The following is a 16,253-nucleotide window of genomic DNA, read 5'->3' as shown; positions in this document are numbered from 1 at the left end:
AGTACTCCGAGTCAGTTGAGTTGAGTGACAAGTGACTTGGTCCCATCTAAACCTTTTCTTGTTAGACTTAGGACACTTCAGTGAGTTGTTACTTATTTATGAATTGAGATTTTCGAGTTGGTTGATCCTTTTGTGATGTTGTTTTATTCGGCCATTTTGCATACTTATACATTCCACGTACTGACGCCATTTGGCCTGCATTATTTCATGATGCAGAGATAGGTACCAGAGATCATCAACCGGCGCACCGTTGAACATCTACACACATCCAGCTACTTGGTGAGCCCTCCTAGTTTCCGGAGGATGCCAAACTTTCTTTACCATTTTGTTTTCTTTCTTTATCTTGCTTGTTGGTAGCCATGGGTTTGTCATTGGCACCTCCTAGATGGTCATAGAGGCTTCATAGACCAGAGTGTGGGAAGGTTGGACTGTTATATTGAATAGCTTTTATTATACTTGTTTTGATGAGTTGATAGTGTTTGGCCTTCGACTCTTATAATATGAGTAGTGCGCTTATGATTGAGTCCTCCACTGAGTGATTGTGATTGCATGAAAGTGTGACTGGACCAGGTGGTTCGCTTGAAGGCCAGAAATGACTTTCGAGTGCCGGTCGCGCCTAGGGTACCCTTCCGGGGCGTGACAGTATACGCATCCGGAATTATTATACAATTACAATATATACAAAAATAGTGAATACAACTTTGAGTACATGAATACAAGTCAGTTATATTCATTTGAATACTAATATGGTTATATTCTACAGTTTGAATACAATTAAAGTTTTTATTGAAACAAGTCTAAACTCGTCAAATATCAGTAAAAAATACAATTCGTTAAACAAATTATTAATCATATACAGTTGCTATGTATACCATAATATTGAATATAGATTTTATAAGTACATGAATACACGTATTTTATCTTCACTTGACTAAAAATATACAAAAAAGAAGAAGTTGTCTTTATATATTTTGAATACAACTAAATTCTTCTTGAAATAAGAATAAACTTGACAACTATCAGTCACAATTGCAATTCAGTACACAGATGATCTGTTTAATAAAAATCAGAGCAATTAACAAAAACAATGGATACATATGATTATTATAACAAGTTAGCAACCTTCAGATAAAATTGTGAAGATTTAAGTATAAAAAAAGTGATACTTAAGGGATTAATTTATATTTGAAAATTGAATACAATCATCTGAATACATTGAAACCAAACACATCAATGCAGATGTTCATTATAACAAGCACTAAAATTCTAGGAATTCAAAAAAAATCCTAAAAGATCGCTAACTATGTAACACGTGGTCCATTCCTACACGACCGCCTATGGTGACCTTTATTCCCACATGTACTACATGAATTTTCACTCTTCTTTCATACAACTCAATGTATGCTTTGTCGCGCACCTTCTTTGGTGGCCTTCCCGGTGGTCTTTTGAATTTCGGTGGCCGAACAATGTCATTCTCAACATGATCAAGTATCTTTCAATCTTTTTTATCAGGCAAAGGGTATATAGGAATGTTGTATGTACTCAACAACATCTTTGGCTTGTACTAGACTGAACAAAATGGATCAGGAACTAAATGTTTGCCTTTTAGAACAGCTCAAGCATGTGAACACGGTATTTCTTCCATCTAAAATTTTATACATGTACAAGTTTTAGCTTTAAAACAAACTATAAACCTTGTATCCTCGTCATTTACACTGTGCACACAATCACTTGTTGCTACAACCTGAGAACATAAGAAGAAAAACTAAAAACTGTGAACACAAATGTTATTGTAAACTAGAAAAATATTTTGAATACAAGAAAGAAAAAAACAAACATACCGTTATACGGGTTGATTTAGATTCATTGTCAGCAAATATTTCTTGGGCTTTAACACAAAGTGGTGTGAAGGTGAACGAAGCCGAGTTACAATTAGTGCAGTTTCATCGTCCAAACATCTATCTAACTTCTTCAAAAAAATCATAAATTGGCTTCTCTTGCCAAAAGAAGTGCTGAATTTATGGACTCGGTGATGTTTGATGTCATTATCCATCCCCAATCAACTGTTGAATTTACTCTAGCTCATTTTTCATATCCTGCTAACTCTAATTATTCCTTTATCCAAACATCAATCTGTTCAACCTTGTTCATCAGCATATCAGTATCAGCCTGCATGTATACTTTTGCCATGGAATAAAACACTTTCGGCAACTTATCGTGCACTTTTCTGTAACGCTTTATCACATTACCCCATAAGTGTCATATGAAAGCATAATGTGGAGCAGCGTTGTATACCCATGAAACTACCTTTATGATGCTCTCGTTCCTATCAAATACGACACACATACTTTCTCTTTCACCATGAGCTTCTTTAAATTGTTCTAAGAACCAAGTCAAGAAAGCGTCATTTTCTAAATCAATAATACTGTACGCTAGTGGCAATATATTTCCTGCATATAAACATACATTTAAAAAAGGGAATTAGGACATTAAGATTGTATTTTTTTAAAAAAGTATATAATATTAAGTGCCTAATATAAAGTATTCTTACAACAATTATTACCTGCTCCATCTAAAGTATTGGCAGATACAAATGTCCCATTATACGTGCCTCTGAGAAAACTGCCATCTACTACAACAATTGGTCTACAACTTTCAAAATCCTTTATAAACAGATAGAGAAAAATAAATAGATACAAAAACTCATTCTCATCTATTTTCTTCATCCTTACTTGTGATCCAGGATATGTAGTATCCAATATGTATAAGTAGCTTGGTAGTTTACTATATGAATCAGACAGTGTCCCCCTCAATGAAATCACAGCCTTTTCCTTAGCCCTTTATGCTTTAGCGTATGTTACATCAATTCCAAGGTCCACTTTAACATCATCCATTACATCTCTTGGTGTGTATTTTCTTTTGTGATTGGATAACTTAGGTTTAATTATTCCCCCAATCAGATTGCTTGTTGCTTGTCGTTGAGAATACACCCCGTCCTTCAATAAACATGTATGCTCATTGTTGAACTCTCTAATTCTAAAAGTTCTCGATTTATAGATATTCGACGACTTTATTTCCCATTTACACTCTTCGGATAAACAAATAAGAGTGTAACTGTTATTCAAATGAACAAATGATATTCAAAGTAATTAGTATTTGATATATAAAATTTAAAAAATCAAAGAGTATACAAACACGCATACTTGATTGCATTTGTAACACCCCTCAAAATTTTCCCCTAGAATTCAAACCCTTCTTGTATACGGGTAGGGTCGAACTCGAGTATTGAGGAGCGTATGCATGTGTTGAGATGAGCCTTTGAGGATGTGAGCAGTACTAGAGGTGAGGTGGGGTCATGAAGGACCCCTAGGATCAAATTAAATCCAAAAGATTCGTCGTGGCTAAGTTTAGAATGAGTTCGTATAAGGGTCGACTTGTAACGACCCTATATTTTGAAGGACATCAATCTGGGTGACCCACGACCTATCAAATTAAAGGTCGTCGAGTCTTCTTTCCAATGCCACCAAGAACGTAAATTTTAGAGTTCAGAGTCAAAAGATATGACGATCCTAAGATGAACTAGCACGGCAGGAATTTCATTTCTGGCCTGGGTTGCAACTGCTGGGGAAATATCCTTGGCGCTATAAGGGCGCGACGCGCTACTATCGCGCCATAAACATGCCTCAGTAGTTTGGTCCTTGGCGCGACGCGCCACTAAAAGTTGTGCAGGGTTTTTCAGGCCAAATTTCCAGAACCTCGAAAAATATGGCCTTGGCGCTGTAAGGGCGCGACGCGTCACTATCGCGCCAGAAATATGCCTCAGTAGTTTGGTCTCTGGCGCGGTGCGCCACTACGAGGTGTGCAGGTTTTAGGCATATTCAGCCTGGCGCTGCAATGGCGCGACGCGCCACTATCGCGCTAGGTGCGTTTTTAGCCTATTTTCAGAACTTTGAGGAGGGGTAATTTGGGAACTTGCCCAAGTTATATATGTATTACCCTTGGTCATTTTGGGATCAAAATTTCCAGCTCTCTCTCTCTCTAAAAGCCCTAGAAGTTCCTCTCTCTCTCTCTCTCTCTTCTTCATCTTCTTTTTCTTCTCCATTCTCAACAAAGAGTTGTCCCAAGAGCTTCAAGATTTGAGTCCTCCATTGAAGACCCAACATCAAGGTTCTATCCAAGTCTTCACTAAGGTATGTAAGGCTATCTAAAATATGGGTTGAGTCCACCCATGTGCCCTATTCTTGCTTTGAGGTTAGATGTCCATAGAAATGGAGTTTCTTGGTATGGTTTATGCTTGTATGGACTTTGTCCCCTATGTATTTGATTCTATATGTGTTGATGTTGTTGAGCCATGAAGTTCCTAAATTGAGCCTTTATGTGAGTATGAGTCGATGAAGATGAGTTGTTAAATATGTTTTATTGATCTTCTTAATTATGTGGATTATGATAAAGGATGCTATTTTCTTAAAAATGTTGCTTATGTTAAATTGTTGACTTAAAGCCTTGGAGTTGTGATGAGTTTCAAAGATTGAGTAAATGGATAGAGGAAATGATTGGTTGTGCTTATATGTTGCTATAAATGTACATTTAAATTTCTTTTGAAAGATATGACTGAGATTGACCGGATAGTATGATTGGAAAAGATTTGATCATGATAGAGTTGATGAGTTGACAAGGTTGTAATGAGACTTGTCGATATGATTTGATTGAATTGATTGGATGGAGTTTTATGAGCATTGAGTCTTGGGAGGGGTATCGAGCACCGAATTGGGAAAGAGTAAAGTCCATACTCGAACCCAATAACTACGTCGCCAAACGTAGGGGGGATTGAACCGTTAAAGTCGGATGCTTCCCTGAGATGTTTGTTCTGACATTATAGGACTTGGTTGGATTGGATCCATGATTAGTTGATTCGTTCATACCCTGGCAAGGTATGAACGGATGCGGCAACAACGTCGGTTTGTTGTACTTTCACTGGCTCATAAGTGATGGTTGTCGGGTAAGAGAAACTCCCAAATAGGTCTTGATAGTACTCTGAGTCAGAATGAGTGGAATGGTATGTGATTGGTCCCATCTAAATCATATTCTTGTTTTAGACTTAGTACATTTGATTGAGTTATTATTCCTCTTGAGTTGAGCTTCCGAGTTGATTAATTCTTTTTTGATGTTCGTTGTATTCAGCCATTTTACATACTCGTACATTCCATGTACTGATGCTATTTGGCCTGCATCGTTTCATGATGCAGAGACAGGTACTAGAGATCATCAACTGGCGCTCCGTTGAAGATCCACATACACTCTCAGCTAGTTGGTGAGTCCTCCTAGTTTTTGGAGGATGTTGAGCCTTCATGTATAGTTTTGTTGACATTTCCTTACTTTGATTGTTGGTAGCCATGGACTTGTCATTGGCACCTCTTAGACTTTGATAGAGGTTTCATAGACTGGAGTCTGTTATTTTGAGGAGTCTTATTTTATTGCTTTGTTGGGTTGTAAAGGTTTGGCCTTCGGCCCCCATATATGAATAGTATTTCTTTAATTGAGTTTCCGCTAAGAGAATGTGATTGGATGAATGTGTGACTGAACCAGGTGGTTCGCTCGGAGGTCAGAAATGGCCTTTGGGTGCTGGTTACGTCTAGGGTACCCTCCCGGGGCGTGACAAACATGGTATCAGAGCACAGAGTTCAAGTGTCCTAGGGAGTCTATGAATCCGTGTCTAGTAGAGTCTTGCTTATGGGTGTGTTGTGCACCACACTTATAAGCAGGAGGCTATAGGACATTAGAAATTGTTTCACTTCTCTCATACTCTGAACTCGTGCGATAGAGTTAAACTCTATAAACTCCTTTCTAATTCGTGCGTTTGTACATTACAGATAATGCCTCCTAAACGTACCGCTAGCCAGAGGAATATTGATAATGCAGGGTTGCCACAGTCAGAGGCACGCCCAGCAAGGGCTAGAGGCCGACCCACGAGATATGCGGAGATACCTCAAGTGCCATCTACTCCACCTGCACCCACATCAGAGGCTGAATTTCGAGGGGCAATTGCAATGCTCACGCAACTAATGGCTGCCCGAGGTGGTAATCAGAGTTCGCCAACTCTCAGCTCTAGTTCCCAGGAGCCATCTGCTGCCACTAGAATTAGAGACTTTCTGAGGATGAATCCACCGGCATTCACGGGTTCTAAGGTCAATGAAGACCCCTAGAACTTTATCGATGAGATGTGGAAGATTCTAAAAGCTATGCATGCTACGGAAATCGAGAGGGTCGAGTTGGTGTCTTATCAACTCAAAGATATGGCAAACATTTGGTATAACCAATAGGAACAGAGTAGGGGTGAGGATGCTGAACCTGCAAGGTGGGATGAGTTTGAGGGAGCCTTCCTTGACCACTTTTTCCCCCAAGAATTGAGGGAAGCGAAAGTGGAGGAATTTGTAAACCTGAAACAGGAGGGTATGTCGGTTAAGGAGTATGGCCTAAAGTGCATACAGCTGTCCAGGTATGCCCCAGAAATGATTCTAGATGTGAGGTCAAAGATGAGAAAGTTCGTCTCTGGTTTAGGGAGGCATGTGAAGAAGGAGTGCAAGGCAGCATTGTTGATCTCGGATATGGATCTTTCCAGATTAATGGTGTATGCTCAACAGGTAGAGGAGGAGAAAAGAAAAGACAAAGAAGAGCACCTGAGCAAGAAGGCAAAATCAGCGGGCCATGAGAACGAGCAGAGGCAAGGCAAGAGCAACAGGTTCTTCTTCCAGAAGAGGCCTTCCAACTATGCCTCATCTACCGCTAGTGCACTGATGCCGCAAAATAGGTATGATCGGCAGGGACAAGGCCGCCAAAATTTCAGACCCCAGGGTTCTCAATCCCAAGCTAGCATGGGTCAAGGTGCGCAAGGGAAGCCACCATGCATTAAGTGTGGTAAGTTTCACTTGGGAGAGTGCAGAGTGGGAAGGATGGGTTGTTATAAATGCGGCCAAGTAGACTATTTTCAGAAGGAGTGTCCAGCATGGGGGAACAGGGCCCAGCATTCTACCACTGCATTACCGGCTAGAGGTAATCAAAGGGGCACTACTTCAAGCACCGGCGGAGGTACAAACCGTTTATATGCTATGGGTAGTCGCCAAGATCAAGAAAACTCTCGAAACGTCGTGACGGGTATGATTCGAGTCTCCTATGTTGATTGTTATGTATTGATGGATCCGGGTGCCACCTTATCTTTTGTGACTCCTTATGTGGCTAGTAAATTCAATAAAATTCCTGAACGTCTTCTTGAGCCTTTTAGTGTGGCCACTCCCGTCGGTGATTCTGTCTTAGCTGAGAGAGTCTATAGAGATTACACTGTGACCATTTATTACAGGGATACCTTGGCCAACCTAGTTGAGTTGGACATGGTTGATTTTGACGTGATCCTTGGCATGGACTGGCTCTATGTATGTTATGCCTCTATTGATTGTAGAACTCAGATTGTCACATTCAAATTCCCAAATGAGGCTGTCATAGAGTGGAAGGGTAGTCCTATTACGCCTAAGGGTAAGTTTATTTCATACCTTAGGGCCAGGAAGCTAATCTCAAAGGGGTGTGTTTATCACATTGTCCGAGTAAAAGATGACAGCATTGAGTCTCCATCCCTTGAGTAGGTTCTGATTGTCAATGAGTTTCCAGATGTCTTTCCTGAAGATCTGCCTGGAGTCCCTCCTGATAGGGAGATCGACTTCGGGGTTGATGTTCTTCCTGATACCCTGCCTATCTTAATTCCTCCTTATAGAATGGCCCCAGCTGAGTTGAGAGAGTTGAAAGAGCAGTTGAAAGACTTGTTAGATAAGGGATTTATTAGGCCGAGTGTCTCGCCATGGGGAGCTCCAGTCCTATTTGTTCGAAAGAAAGATGGGTCCCTTAGGATGTGTATTGACTACAGGCAGCTCAATAAGGTCACCGTAAAGAACAAATACCCTCTCCCCAGAATAGATGATTTATTTGATCAGCTTCAGGGTGCCACATGCTTCTCAAAGATAGACTTGAGATCCTGTTACCACCAGTTGAAAGTGAGAGAATGCGATATTCCAAAGACTGCTTTCCGAACTCGTTATGGCCACTTCAAATTCTTGGTCATGTCCTTTGGGTTGACTAATGCCCCCGCCGCTTTTATGGATCTCATGAACCGAGTATTCAAGCCATATCTTGATATGTTTGTGATTGTGTTCATAAATGATATTCTGGTTTACTCCAAGAATGAGGAGGAGCATGCCCATCATCTTAAAGTCGTCTTGCAAACTTTAAGAGACTGGGTATTGTATGCAAAGTTCTCCAAATGTGAATTTTGGCTTGCATCAGTGGCCTTCCTAGGCCACATTATCTCCGGAGATGGTATTCAGGTTGATGCTCAAAAAATTAAGACAGTGAAGAGTTGGCCCAGACCCACATCCCCAACAGAGATAAAAAGCTTCTTGGGTTTGGCTGGCTATTATCGAAGGTTCGTAGAGGTATTCTCCTCCATATCATCACCATTGACTAAGCTGACTCAAAAGAAGGCTAAGTTCCAATGGTCCGAGGCTTGTGAGGAGAGTTTCCAGAAATTGAAGACTGAGCTAACCACTGCCCCTGTTCTAACCTTGCCCGATGGTACAGAGGGCTTTGTGATCTATTATGATGCATCCAGAATTGGTTTGGGTTGTGTGTTGATGCAAAGAGGGAAGGTGATAGCCTATGCTTCAAGACAGCTTAAGGTTCATGAGAGGAATTACCCAACTCATGACCTTGAGCTGGCAGCCGTGGTGTTTGTGCTTAAAATCTGGCGCCACTACCTGTATGGAGTGTATGTTGATGTATTCACCGATCACAAGAGCTTGCAATACGTCTTTATCCAGAAGGAACTCAACCTGAGGCAAAGGAGATGGCTTGAGCTACTCAAGGACTATGATATGAGCATCCTCCACCATTTAGGTAAAGCTAATATTGTTGCTGATGCTCTTAGCAGGTTGTCTATGGGTAGCACTGCCCAAGTGGAGGAAGGAAGGAGAGAATTGGCAAAAGAGGTACACAGATTAGCCCAATTGGGAGTTCATCTAGAAGAGAACAATGAAGGCGGAGTTACTATTCAGGATGGGTCTACGTCCTCGCTTGTGGCAGAGGTAAAGGAGAAGCAAGACCAAGATCCCATCCTTCTCCAGTTGAAGGGAATTGTTCACAAATAAGAGGTAATGGTTTTCACCAAAGGGGGAGATGGTGTGTTGAGGTACCAAAATAGATTATGTGTGCCGGATGTTGATGATGTTCGAGAGAGAATTATGGCCGAAGCGCATAGTTCCAGGTACTCCATTCATCCAGGCTCCACGAAAATGTATCATGACTTGAAGGAAATCTATTGGTGGAGTGGGATGAAGAAGGATATTGCGAAATTTGTTTCCAAGTGCCCAAATTGCCAACAGGTAAAGGTTGAGCATCAAAGGCCATGTGGTTTAGCCCAAAACATAGAAATTCCAGAATGGAAGTGGGAGATGATCAACATGGACTTTATTACAGGCTTGCCGAAGTCACGAAAGCAACATGATTCCATTTGGGTGATTGTGGATAGAATGACGAAATTAGCTCACTTCTTGGCGGTTAAGACTACTGATACCGCAGAAGATTATGCAAAGTTGTACATCCAGGAGATCGTCAGATTGCATAGGGTTCCCTTATCTATTATCTCAGACAGAGGAGCTCAATTCACTTTCCAATTTTGGAAATCCTTTCAGAAGGGATTAGGTTCGAGGGTGAACTTGAGTACAGCCTTCCATCCCCAGACAGATGGCCAAGCAGAGCGCACCATCCAGACATTGGAAGATATGTTGAGGGCATGTGTGCTTGACTTCAAGGGAAATTGGGATGATCACTTACCCCTCATAGAGTTTGCATACAACAATAGCTATGATGCAAACATTCAAATGGCTCCTTATGAAGCTTTGTATGGAGGAGGTGTAGATCTCCTATTGGGTGGTTTGAAGTTGGTGAAGCCGAGTTGATTGGGCCTGACCTTGTTCACCAAGCCATGGAGAAGGTGAGAGTTATCCAAGATAGGCTAAAGACAGCCCAAAACCGCCAAAAATCTTACACCGATGTGAGGAGGAAAGACTTGGAGTTTGAGGTGGGTGATTGGGTGTACTTGAAAGTATCACCCATGAAGGGTGTCATGAGGTTTGGAAGGAAAGGGAAGCTCAGTCCTCGATATATTGGTCCTTACCATATTTTGAGGCAGATTGGGAGTGTTGCTTATGAGTTGGAGTTACCCTCAGAGCTAGCTTCTATTCATCCGGTGTTCTATGTTTCGATGTTGAAAAAGTGCTTGGGCGATCCCTCGTTGGTAGTCCCCATTGATAGCATTGGAATTAAGGATAGCTTGTCTTACGAAGAGGTTCCGGTCCAAATTCTTGATCGCCAAGTTCGCAAACTGAGGAACAATGAGGTCGCCTCAGTCAAAGTCCTGTGGAGAAACCAATTTGTTGAGGAAGACACATGAGAAGCGGAGGAATCCATGAAATCTAAATATCCCCATCTATTCGTGCCTACCGAGGAGAATGTTGAAGGTAACGACATTTCCTTGACTTGAATTCATTAGTGCATTTTGAGTTTTGATTGATATTTGTTTGAACATTTGACTGATTGAATGACTGGATGTTAATTGTGATCTGTACCCTGAGTCCACTCCTGGCCACTTGTCATTCGAGGACGAATGATCCCAAGGGGGAGATAATGTAACATCCCTCAAAATTTTCCCCTAGAATTCAAACCCTTCTTGTATACGGGTAGGGTCGAACTCGAGTATTGAGGAGCATATGCATGAGTTGAGATGAGCCATTGAGGATGTGAGCAGTACTAGAGGTGAGGTGGGGTCATAAACGACCCCTAGGATCAAATTAAATCCAAAAGATTCGTCGTGGCTAAGTTTAGAATGAGTTCGTATAAGGGTCGACTTGTAACGACCCTATCTTTTGAAGGACATCAATCTGGGTGGTCCACGACCTATCAAATTAAAGTTCGTCGAGTCTTCTTTCCAACGCCACCAAGAACGTAAATTTTGGAGTTCGGAGTCAAAAGATATGACGATCCTAAGATGAACTAGCACGACAGGAATTTCATTTCTGGCCTGGGTTGCAACTGCTGGGGAAATAGCCTTGGCGCTATAAGGGCGCGATGCGCCACTATCGCGCCATAAACATGCCTCAGTAGTTTGGTCCTTGACGCGATGCGCCACTAAAAGTTGTGCAGGGTTTTTCAGGCCAAATTTCCAGAACCCAAAAAAATATGGCCTTGGCGCTGTAAGGGCGCGACGCGCCACTATCGCGCCAGAAATATGCCTCAGTAGTTTGGTCTCTGGCGCGGCGCGCCACTACGAGGTATGTAGGTTTTAGGCATATTCAGCCTGGCGCTGGAATGGCGCGACGCGCCACTATCGCGCCAGGTGCATTTTTAGCCTATTTTCAGAACTTTGAGGAGGGGTAATATGGGAACTTACCCAAGTTATATATGTATTACCCTTGGTCATTTTGGGATCAAAATTTCCAACTCTCTCTCTCTCTAAAAGCCCTAGAAGTTCCTCTCTCTCTCTCTCTCTCTCTCTCTCTCTCTCTCTTCTTCATCTTCTTTTTCTTCTCCATTCTCAACAAAGAGTTGTCCCAAGAGCTTCAAGATTTGAGTCCTCCATTGAAGACCCAACATCAAGGTTCTCTCCAAGTCTTCACTAAGGTATGTAAGGCTATCTAAAATATGGGTTGAGTCCACCCATGTGCCCTATTCTTGCTTTGAGGTTAGATGTCCATAGAAATGAAGTTTCTTGGTATGGTTTATGCTTGTATGGACTTTGTCCCCTATGTATTTGATTCTATATGTGTTGATGTTGTTGAGCCATGAAGTTCCTAAATTGAGCCTTTATGTGAGTATGAGTCGATGAAGATGAGTTGTTAAATATGTTTTATTGATCTTCTTAATTATGTGGATTATGATAAATGATGCTATTTTCTTAAAAATGTTGCTTATGTTAAATTGTTGACTTAAAGCCTTGGAGTTGTGATGAGTTTCAAAGATTGAGTAAATGGATAGAGGAAATGATTGGTTGTGCTTATATGTTGCTATAAATGTACATTCAAATTTCTTTTGAAAGATATGATTGAGATTGACCAGATAGTATGATTGGAAAAGATTTGATCATGATAGAGTTGATGAGTTGACAAGGTTGTAATGAGACTTGTCGATATGATTTGATTGAGTTGATTGCATGGAGTTTTATGAGCATTGAGTCTTGGGAGGAGTATCGAGCACCGAATTGGGCAAGAGTAAAGTCCATACTCGAACCCAATAACTACGTCGCCAAACGTAGGGGGGATTGAACCATTAAAGTCGAATGCTTCCCCAAGATGTTTGTCCTGACATTATAGAACTTGGTTGGATTGGATCCATGATTAGTTGATTCGTTCATACCCTGGCAAGGTATGAACGGACGCGGCAACAACGTCAGTTTGTTGTACTTTTACTGGCTCATAAGTGATGGTTGTCGGGTAAGAGAAACTCCCAAATAGGTCTTGATAGTACTCTGAGTCAGAATGAGTGGAATGGTATGTGATTGGTCCCATCTAAATCATATTCTTGTTTTAGACTTAGTACATTTGATTGAGTTATTATTCCTCTTGAGTTGAGCTTCCGAGTTGATTAATTCTTTTTTGATGTTCGTTGTATTCAGCCATTTTACATACTCGTACATTCCATGTACTGATGCTATTTGGCCTGCATCGTTTCATGATGCAGAGACAGGTACTAGAGATCATCAACTGGCGCTCCGTTGAAGATCCACATACACTCTCAGCTAGTTGGTGAGTCCTCCTAGTTTTTGGAGGATGTTGAGCCTTCATGTATAGTTTTGTTGACATTTCCTTACTTTGATTGTTGGTAGCCATGGACTTGTCATTGGCACCTCTTAGACTTTGATAGAGGTTTCATAGACTGGAGTCTGTTATTTTGAGGAGTCTTATTTTATTGCTTTGTTGGGTTGTAAAGGTTTGGCCTTCGGCCCCCATATATGAATAGTATTTCTTTAATTGAGTTTCCACTAAGAGAATGTGATTGGATGAATGTGCGACTGAACCAGGTGGTTCGCTCGGAGGTCAGAAATGGCCTTCGGGTGCCGGTTACGTCTAGGGTACCCTCCCGGGGCGTGACATCATTTGACCTTTCTGTTCGAAATTGGAACTTATTGTCAATTGAATATGGCATCATAACAGCCTTTATTGTTTCCTTGTCTTTGTACACCTGATCTACCATTACCTCTTTCTGCTTAGTGTTTGATATAATCTCTCTCCTGACCACTTTGGTATCCAATGGCTCACATTCATCTACAAGCACTAATGCCTGTGAATCTAATGTATTATTTGCATCTATTCTGCCTATTCCTCTCCTTCTACTGAAGATTTCTCTCCATCTTTGACAAATATAGTTACACATAGTGGATATTTTGCCAAATTCTTGCTATCTTTTCTTAATGACACGTAAACTCTTACACCCATCTCGTTATGTATCTCCAAAGGTATATCGCTACCATCGTTCTTCTACTTCAGCTTCATACATTGGTATCTCAAATCAATACCAATTTGCTTGAAAACTTCCTCTACTAACTTTTTATAACTTGCATACTCCTTCAACATGATTGCCTCTATTGTGTAATCAACATAATAATTATTTCCGTTCCATCTTCCAGAATGCATCATCAGAAAACTAAGGCTTCCCATTCTTCAAGATGATCAAACAGTGTTAAAAGGAAAGTGGTATCTTACATAAATTTGTATTTCAATACTTTTTTGTAGTTTCAAAATTTAATTTATATTAAAAAAACATGAGTTGTATGAGTATTTATATGTATCCCTCAAATTTTGTTTTCAAGTTTATAAAACATATACAATTTGTATCTCTAAAAAAATGGTTACATTGTATTCATAATATTTTTGCTATCAAATACACAAAAAATATATTTATAATAAATTTGGTAACTATTTTCAGATTTGTATCAAAAGTCAATTGTATTATAACCATCATATATACAAACAGATTGATATTCTACTTCTTATCACATCTCAATTTCTAAAACAAAATTGTATTCTAAATGATCAGACATAGAGATTACCACATTATTCTTACAGAGTTGTAAAAACATTTGCATTCCAAAACAATTTGTTTCTAAAGTATAATTTGTATCATCACGGTTTGTCACACAAAATATCAACTATGTATTTTAAAAAACTAATTTGTGTCAACTAATTTGTATCAAGTGTTCAATTATGAACTAATTTTTATTCAATATTCAATTATACTCCATATCCAATATCCTTTATACTGTTAACGACTATAAGCATATATATACAAATGACCAACATTGTGTACAATATCCAAAATATATTACAGATCATACCAACTTACATACAACGTACATTAGAGATCATACCAATTATTTCATTGTAAATACAATGAGTTTTTGAAAAAATACCTGTTTGAATTTCGGAGGTGAACAATTGAGACTTTTCGATTCCAATATTATTCACAGATGCATCATCGTCTTTGTATTTTTCTAGTAAGACGAGGATGAACTATTCCAAATCACTTATTGATTTTGAATTTTTGTTATTTTTTTTGTTCCAAATGGTTTTCATAAGAGAGAGTGGGAGTGATTGAATGAAGGTAAACTGAATTTTAGAGTCATGCGTGTAACTTCAAAAATGTGGGAGTGATTTTAGGTATTTTTGCCAAGTTGGATTAGTTTTATTCCATGATTTACTCAAGTTTTTTATTTTGTATCTGTATTTTTTGTATATAAATACAGAAAGAATACAGAAATATAGTTGGTAGCAAATTAAATAAATTGCTATTTCCAATAAATAGTGAAAGTATAGCTACTAGGTACTATTTATTGCCTAATGTTTGCTATTTGTAAAAAATTATGGGAAGTGTTAGAGCCCGTTGGATTGGCTTATAAGTTGTTGATAAACTGTTTTCAACTTTTTTTGAGTATTTGGATGGTCAACTTAAAGTCATTTTGTGCTTAAAATAAGTCCAAAAAATAATTGAGTCTGTTTGACTTAGATTATGTAAAGCAACTTATGAGCTGAAAGTAACTTATAAGCCAAACAAATAAGTTGGGCTACCCCGACTTATTTTTTTTAACTTATAAGCTGTTTATAAGTGAAACCAAACAAGAACTTAATTCTTCTTGAGCATTTTAATATTTATTTATTATTAAATTGTCTCCTATACTATCTATCCTTTGTTTCCCATTCCCCCTAATGAGAACGTTAGCCAAAAAGGTTGGGATCAATGACCATTTGGAGCACTCATTTGTTCGTTGGTGGTTTGATGACAAATGATTTCAAAAAGGCATAAATTTCCTTTAAAATTTGTCCCAAAAATCAGTTACACACTTTAACTATTGAGGCAATCTATTACACACCTATATTACTCAAAAGTGTATTTATTTATCCTTTTCTACACCCAACCTCAATCGCATTTCAGTTAACATTTTTTAGCGCGTCAATACGTTTAATAAACCCAATTTTTTAATTAAAATTTTCCTCCAACGATAATTTTTTGGAAACCATTCTTATAACCCACCCACCCCACCCTAATTTTCACCCAGAAAAACTAAAAAAACCCTAAATGTTCTTCAAACCATAAATTTGAAGCCCCAAAATGAAGTTCAAGATCAGTTCTTTTCAAGAGGAATTAAAGGTAACTTTTTATTTCTCTCTCTTTTCCATTTTAATTCAATCCTGTCTTTTTCATTTTGATTTCTTTCTCTCATTTTTGTAAAATTTTCAAATTTTTTCGTGTTGAATTGTTTGAATAATCAAGTTGCTGCAGTGATTTTGTTTTAATTGAAGGTAATATAATGGCTCGAATAGGCTTGACTAGGTTGTGTATGTAAGAGGAAGATCATGAATTGAAAGAGGTATGATGCAAACATGGATTTGTTCTACGTTTGTTGACCTCTTGGACCCCAAGAAATTCTGATAGAAGATATTGGGGTAGTCCTTACTAAGGGGTAAGTTGAATAATTTTTCAAGAGTTGATCTTCAAGAGTCATAGATTGATTTGTTTAGTAGTTTTTATTCACTTTAGAATGCTAGATCATGCGATTTTTGGCTTTGGAAGGATGATTATATTGATCCAAGATTCAAATTTGTGATTCCTAAGTTGTTGGGAAGAGTTGGTGAGTTTGAGCAAAGAGTTGAAGCTTCTGAAAA

At 39.2% G+C, this 16,253-nt stretch overlaps 1 pseudogene; it reads right to left on the bottom strand.

Moving 5' to 3' along the window:
* Positions 1-1,036: 1,036 nt before the first annotated feature.
* Positions 1,037-13,467, bottom strand: LOC129894789 (uncharacterized; annotated as a pseudogene).
* Between the last annotated feature and the right edge of the window lie 2,786 nt (positions 13,468-16,253).

Source organism: Solanum dulcamara, chromosome 7 (assembly GCF_947179165.1).
Source record: "Solanum dulcamara chromosome 7, daSolDulc1.2, whole genome shotgun sequence".
In the NCBI taxonomy this organism is placed as follows: domain Eukaryota; kingdom Viridiplantae; phylum Streptophyta; class Magnoliopsida; order Solanales; family Solanaceae; genus Solanum; species Solanum dulcamara.
This window is presented reverse-complemented; position numbering and strand designations above follow the sequence as displayed.